The sequence below is a fragment of the Neomonachus schauinslandi genome, chromosome 13 (genome assembly GCF_002201575.2).
Source record: "Neomonachus schauinslandi chromosome 13, ASM220157v2, whole genome shotgun sequence".
NCBI classification, from domain to species: domain Eukaryota; kingdom Metazoa; phylum Chordata; class Mammalia; order Carnivora; family Phocidae; genus Neomonachus; species Neomonachus schauinslandi.
In genome coordinates this window covers 23,764,336-23,772,772 of record NC_058415.1, presented here as the reverse complement: position 1 = coordinate 23,772,772, position 8,437 = coordinate 23,764,336, and positions in this window count along the sequence as shown.

The following is an 8,437-nucleotide window of genomic DNA, read 5'->3' as shown; positions in this document are numbered from 1 at the left end:
ATGCATTATCTGTAACACATAGCTTTCAATGTGTAATTTTACATAAATGGGTTCACATATACATACAGATATACAAACAGGACCCAACCGTTTTGTTTCCTCAGTAATAGGACCCAGACCTTTTTTCCATGTCAGTGAATATAGAAATGCATCACCACTTTAGGTGCCTGGTAAGTATTGTATTATAAGTCTTTACCCCACCTTTTATCCAGATTCCTCTTGCCATATAGATGGAGCGGTTCCAGATTTCTGCTGGTATAAACAACAGCGCCACCCTCTTCTGGGATTATTTCCTTGCCATAAATTTCAAGTACTACGATTATTACATGAAATCTCTGTTAAACTTTAACACATATTTTAAAAACTGTTCTTTTCAAAGTTGTAACATCTTACACCTATCACCAATGTGACTGTCTTTCTGCACCCTCCCTGAACCCTGGGTTTTAGTCCTTCTTTTAAAGTTTCAGTGTTATGGGAGAAGCTGGATATAATGTCTTTGCATTTTTAAATTTACATTTCCTTGATTACCTGGGTGTTTGAATACTTTTATATATATATACTTATATAGAGAGAATATATACATATATTCTCATTCTTTGTATTTCTTCTTTTATGACATAACTATTTATATCCTTTGTCCAGATTTCTACTAAGGTGATCATCTTTTTCTAAGTGTTCCTTAAAAAGTATCTAAACCTTATTACATTAAAGGAGTTACCTCATTTTTATTCAGAATCCCTTAGCTTTTATGCTAAAACATGTTATGTGTTTATGCAATTTTTGGTTGGTGTTTTAGCTAGGGCTCTTCATATATTTAATGTTTACACAGTCAAATTTATCAGTGTTTTCCTTTATTGTTTTTAGTGTTTGTGTCACAGGTGGAAAGGCCTTTCTCTAGATTATAAAAATATTTTCTCCTCTCTCACTGTGTCTCTCTCTGTCAAATAAATAAATAAAATCTTTAAAAACAATTTTTCTCCCTTATGCTTCTGATAACTGGTATTTTGTTATTTTTTAATATTCAAATTGATATATATAGTGTTTGTTTTGGCATACAGTAGAATGTGAAAATCTAAAAGTTTTCACCTGAAGCATAGCCATTTTGTTTGTCTCCATAGAACACTGGTAAATAAAGACAGGTGGATATTCAGGCATTATTTGGACTGAAAAATATGATTACATTTGTAGATGATACCAGATTTGAGTAGAATATGCCAAAGGAAATTGAGGGCCAACATCATCACTGAGATTGTAGGCATAATTTTACCTGGTAGTGGGGACTCTATTAGTATATAATATTTATTATTATATTAGGTATATATGCTCATGAATAGAGAAATAGAAGAGATCAAATTTAGATATCATAAAATGTTGATGAGATTAATGAAATGCAGAGCATGTTTTATATGGAATGTAATAACTATTTTGGCAGTACAGGGAAGAGGTGAGCAACCACAGACAGAAGGATTCAGAGGGTAAAATATAAGTTTGTAAGTTTCATAGAGCATCGCACCAAGGGAGGCATAAATTCCATCTTCATTCAAAATATATGAACTGTGAGGGCGATAAGAGGATTGGCCTTATGAGTAGGACTCTGAGGAATTGAAATGTTAACAGACAATAAGTTAGCAGAATGCCTCAGGCAATTATAATTAACGAGAGAACAGGGTGGAGATGAACTTCATTGAAGATGGGACCAAGGGATTATAAAATCATAAAGGCACATTGTGTTAGTGGACCAGGCTGCTAGATGGCTTTATATCAGGGGCAAGCCTTCTGAGAAAAGTAGAGAAAGCACCTCCATGTCAAACTCCAAGACCCTGGTTAGCACCACAGGGAGATAGAAGTGAACACAGGTAATTAGAAATGAGACCTTTATTTCACACTGAATTTTAATTTATTCTCACATCTATTCTTTCATTGATCTGTCTGCCTGTTCCTGTACTCTCTCAATCGTTGTAACTTTATAGTATATTTTAATGTCCAAACTATCACAAGCTTGTTTTTTACCCATCTTTTCCAGAATTTTACTAAGTGGTTTCTTATGCTTATTTTACATTTGCATTTTAGAATCTCTTTGTCAAGGATCCCCTCCTCCTTATAATATCTGTCACTAGCACTTGCCACCTTAGTTCTAGCCATGAATGGGTAGTTGAACTAGGGTAGCAAACAACCTCCAAATCTCAGGGGGTTAGCACAACAAAAGTTCATTACTTACTCAGAGTGTTGTACGTCCCATGTGGGTTGGTATGAGTGGGGCAGGGGAAAGGATTTGCTCCACAGAGTTACTCAGGCACCAGGCTGACTGTGGCTCCAACACTTCATAGCTACACTACCTCAGCTCCCTAGTCACCTGAGTGGACAGAGAGCAGCTGGAGGATTGTGTATGAGCTACAGAGATACGTGTTTTCCCCACTCATTGTCTAGAATGCCACTGTCCAACAGAACTTTCCATGATAGTGGACACGTTCTATAATCTGCGCTAATACAGTAGCCGTTAGCCATTTGTAACTAATGAAATGTGAGCATTTGAAATGTGGTTAATATGACTGAGGAACTGAATTTTAAGTTTTGGGAAAAAATAAGTTAACTATATGTTATATAATGTCATGTGGCTAGTAGCTATGACATGGGACAGCACAGGTCTGGAACCAGTCACCTAGTCCTGCCTAAGTACAGGAGAGTTGGGTGTATAAAGGAGTATATGAAATACTCTGTGAAAATTACTGTCTCTCTCTTCAATCACAAAGCAAAACACCACCAGACACACACACACACACACACACGCACATACGCACACACACACTTCCACCGGGAATTTCATTGTGACCATAGCAAAATCATATTTTAATCTTTTATTTTATTTTATTTTATTTTTAAAGATTTATTTATTTATTTGAGAGAGCGCGAATGAGAGAGAGTACATGAGAGGGGGGAGGGTCAGAGGGAGAAGCAGGCTCCTCGCTGAGCAGGGAGCCCGATGTGGGACTCGATCCCGGGTCTCCAGGATCATGACCTGAGCCGAAGGCAGTTGCTTAACCAACTGAGCCACCCAGGCGCCCTTTAATCTTTTAAATATAGGGTATTCCTTTTCAAGAACAAGGTATAACTTTCCATCTGTTCTGATATTCTTTTGTTTCAAACCATTTTGCTTCTTGATTTTTCTTCATATATAAATCCTATATATTTCTTTTAGAACTAACTTTTGAGTGAGACAGACTAGCATTAGAATTTTAGCTCTGCAACTTACCTTAAACTAATGTAACCTCACTTGTGGTAAAATAATTATGTAAATTCTTTAAGTGTCAGTTCCCTCACCAATAAAATTAGAATAACAGCACTTACCTACCCCATACTATCACTGCCACTAATATTATTACCACTATTATTCCTCGTCCTATTGCTATTCCTTTCATGATAATAATAATAATTATTTTATTATTATGTAACAAGCTCTTTAGTATTATTTAGTTTACACAAGAACCAAATGAGGTTAATGCATTTAAATCTGATAAGAATGAGGTTAGCAAAGTGACTGGTCCTTGTTAAATACACAGGATATTTAGCTGTTGTTGTTACTGTCAACATCATCATTATCTCATTATCAAATTATTATCATACCATCATCATCATCATTATCAACTGTGGTTGCCTTTTTTTTTAAGTTTATTTTTTTAGTAATTTTTACACCCAAAGTGGAGCCCAAACTCATGACCCTGAAACCAAGAGTCACATGCTGTTCTGACTGCGACAGCCAAGAACTCCCTGTGGTTGCCTTTTTTAATATCTCTTTCACCCTACTCCATTTTAAATGAACAGGTTTGGTTGGGATTGTGCCCACCTCCAACTCCAAAGGTGGTTAATTCCATCCCACTGCTACAATGATAGGTTCTGGAGGCTATATGAACTAAGCCAAAGCCAATTAATACATGGAATACCCTTCATCATAATGACTTGTTGGAAGGTGTGTGGCCTAAGGTTAGCCAATGAGAGAAATCCAGGACTTTCACTTAGCAGTTAGATGAGAGATGATCTTTCCTGCAGGACATAAAAGAAAAGGGGAGACTAACAGAAACAGCATATTTGTTAACACTGTGCCGTCACATTGAACTGAGCATATAAAGCCTGCTCTACCTCTGGACATTTTGGATATGTGGGTCAACAAATTCTCATTATTATTTAAAGTTTTTTTTTCCTTTCACCTACTATTAAATTCTGATTGAAATAATGATCCTTCTCATAACTAAGTGGGTATTTTCAATATGTTGGGAAGCTATATAGTGATTATGTAATCTTTTTATAATTGGGCATCTTATCAAATTCTGTTTGTATTACTTTTTTGGGTGCTTCCTTAGGGGGTTTCTATGCATATAATAATGTAATTTGAAAATAATATAATCCTTGTGTTCTCTTTTCTAAAATTAAATAATTTTTTCTTGGGGCGCCTGGGTGGCTCAGTCGGTTAAGCGACTGCCTTCGGCTCAGGTCATGATCCTGGAGTCCCGGGATCGAGTCCCGCATCGGGCTCCCTGCTCGGCGGGGAGTCTGCTTCTCCCTCTCCCACTCCCCGTTTGTGTTCCCTCTCTCGCTGTGTCTTTCTCTGTCAAATAAATAAATAAAATCTTAAAAAAAAAAAAAAAATAATTTTTTCTTTCTTAACTAATTGTATTGGCTAGCAATTGTAGAATCATGTGAAGTGATGATGATGAAAGCTAACATCCTTCCTTATTTTTGCTGTTAATGGCTCTTTTTTGACGTATATCAACTTGAAAAAATATCCTTATTTTCCTATTTGTTAGATTTTTTATAGCAAATAGCAGATCCAGCAAAAGTGTAATTCCTTCAAAGATGACTAATCAGAAAATAATGACAAAGAAACATATGAAAACTCCTATAGCATAAAGGCAGCAGAGTAAGATATAAAGGGAACTCCATCACAGAACTTAAAATGAATTAGAAGCAGTAAAAGGATCTATACGGCAGAAATCTAAATCAGCCAAGTGGGAACAAGCTTAAGAAAATCTGAAAGAAAAGCAGGAAGAAGATAAAGAAATACAAGACATTTCAGAGGAAATTACAGATTATAAGGAACAAAATGCAGAAATCCAACTTGTATATTTGGTGTGTCTGAAAAAGAAAACAATGACCAATGGTGAACCAAAACTAATTTCAAAAATATAAGAGAAAAGGTGTTGGTTTAATGAAAGAATGAATCTTCAGATAAAAATGCTTACAATTTCTATAAGAAATAATGATAACATAAACAAGAAAAATAAACCTTGTGGAATGCGATGTTGAAATTTTATTCAAAAGATAAAGAAATTTCTGTCATTCTGATTTACTTTGTTCCACTGCTCCTGAATCGGTTGGCAATTTTGGTAATGATTTGACTTGGAATGAGGCCCCAAAGCTTTTGAGCTTTTCATTTTGTGCTTGAGCCTTTCAGTCACCTCTGGTATGCAGCTGCAAATTACATTCATTTCCAGACTCCACCCTTCAGCTGAAAACCCAATTGTGAGGAATAAAACAGGGCACAGGCTGTCTGCTGTGGGTTTTTTTCTTCTTCCCTCCCTGTTTTAACTACCAACTGAGACGGGGGTTGGCAGAAACTCCTAGTTGGTTTTTCTCCATCAGTTTTGCAGCCTCTGCACAGCAGTGGGCTCTGCCCCATCCCACCTGCAATTGAGGGGATCTCTGCCCTGGGGTCTGAAGGCATGCAGGTAAATGTGAAACATATAAAGGACTTCCTTCCTCAATTTGTGGCCTGCTCCACTGCTCTCTACAACAAAGCGAGAAAGATCTGAGATGTTTCTGGAGTTTGTTCCCCATTTGATCTAATTTGTATAGCAATAAGCCAGTGATTTCTAAGGTTGTAGCAGGAGGATGGGACCATTAAAAGTTTCTGCATGAATATAGTTTTCCCCTACTTCTCCTAGAGGGCATGAGAAGATATTTTATAAATACGTATTTATACTTATAAGTAGTTTCCTTGCATCTTAGTCCTTAAGCCTATCATAAATTACATCCTTTTAATTTTTTCCCCTTGGTCCAATACCTAATAAAGACTCTGGACAGAATCTTCAATGTGCTCTTCCCTCTGATGTACCTCTCACTATGTTTCTATAGTCCTATTATGATATACTCTACATAGTGGATGGCAAATATTATAATGCTCTGTGTTCCCATTCGATCTGAAGAAGATATACACCGTTTCAAAGCATATATGAACAGCTCTAGCACAGGGCATCAGTCAGTGCCATGTCAGGAAAACAATCTACACCAGGTAGTTTATTCAGTGGACTTTAATGTGGGGAATTAGCAACAAAAGTGTTAGAATCGATGAAAGAGCCAACAGGAGGGATTAGCAACTGCAGGGAATTGCTCTCACTGCTAGAGATGGGAAGACAAAGAGAAGAAGGGGTGTTGTCCTGGTCAGTGCCAGAGGGAGCTCACCCCTGGGGAGCTGGAAACACCACGGGGCACTGCTCAGGGGAAGCAGGGGCTATGGAGGAGACGCAGCCTCCACTGGTAGATTGCCCAGAGCAGAGAGGAAAAGAAAGGGAGAAATACGCTGGCATTTTCTTTCGCCCTTGCATATATCTCCTGCAAGTGCCTGCCATTGGCTGAACCCAGTAGAAAATGTGATTTCTTGGTATCAGTCCCCTAGAGTTCAGACCAAAGCAGGGGAAGGCAGAGAATGGATCCAAGGGCAAAGAGGCAAATGTGACACACAGAAATGAGTTGTGCAAACACAAAGGCTCACCAGAAACTTGAGGAAAATTAAAAATGAAAGACCAAGGCTTGCTGTGATCAAGGGGCTGGAGTATTACACCTGGTGAGTATGGGCAAAGTGGAGAAGATGCTTCTTTCATGAAGCTACCCCACCCTGTCTTTGAAGCTTGAAATCCCTGATTTCATAGGAAGTGAAACTTTGGCTCCTCAGATACCAAGCAGAGGAGCACTGACTGCTGGGAGAGAGAACACCTCTCTCCTTTCCGTTCTTTCTGTTCCTTTCTTCCTGGAAGAACTGGTCTGTATTACTCAATGAACATTTTCTAGGCTCCAGAGATAAAAACTTGCATTAAACAAAGTTCACACTGTCAAGTAGCACACAACTTACTGGCACATTTATGTCACTAGTTTAAGCTAAAATACACTTTATAAACTTTATAAAGAGGAAGGAGTATCTGATGCAGGGGCATTTTGGCTGAGTCCTGAAGAGCGAATAGGAGTTGATCATTTAAGGGAAGAGTAGATACTAGGAAGCAGGAAGACTCAGGTATCATCAGAGAATGCTGAGGAATTCAGGGGGCCTAACATGTATATAGGAGAGGAAGAAAATCTAAACTGTGTTAATGCTGCACTGGCCCTTCCATGACCTACCCCTCAAAGGCACACACATACACAAACTCAAGAAAGACATTATTTTCAGTTCCCATACATTTTCCAAATGAACCTAGACACAGCCTCAGAATCCTTCTCAACACAGAGCTGCTGACATCTGTTAGTAATTGGTCAGTGATTGTATCGTGCAATGAAACACTCTGTTCTCCTTATACCAGTTTGGAATTGATGGATAGTGTGTTTTATATGGTGAGGGGAATAGATAAATAATAGAGGGGACAAAGGGTGATGATGAAGCAGGGGGAAAGGACACAGGAGAGGAAAACTGATAGCACTGATATCTCACAATTCAATGTGTGGCCTTACAACAGCCCTGTGATCAAAACAAAGATGATGTATTTCTTGTATGGCTGCAACTGGACTTCAGGTAGTGAACTTCCAGTTGGCTGTGTACCTTCTTAGATGATCCTTTCGAAGTTATATCTGAGTCTGTGAGCGCTGGCCTGGGGGAAATAGCTGCCTGAAAAATTGGTATGATATTCTAGATCTTTCCATTCTGAGGAATATGACTGGGTGGGAATATCTATAGTAAAATGGGGTGACTTAGATATATTCTGGGTTTCTTCCTACTCTTCCAACTGCCCCTTCTTGGGCTCCTTTGCTGCCCCATTTTCTTCCAGGTTTCTAAATGTTAATATACTCCAATGAAGCAAATTGGAGTAGTACTTTTGCACAGTAAAGAGAACAGGTTGAATTTTAGGGTGAATTTTCTTAATTGCAAGTGGATTTTCTCCTGGGATATAAAACTGCAGAAACTTTGGGCTGTGGCTTAGCTTGAGGTTTGCAGTGCTTTTGTGCTTACATATAGTTCTACATTAGTAAATCAGCATCTTGGAACTGCTAATATTAGACAGATATAATGAATAGAATACCTCAAGTAACACATTTAGTACTGTTTTTTTCAGGAGCTTTAATGTATTTTTATGTTAACTGGAAATTAGCTGAAAAATTCTTACAGCTATTATTACAAGAAAAATGACTTATTGCCACCCCATGTATTTCCAGCTGATTTCTAGCAGCTTCTAGTGCTAAA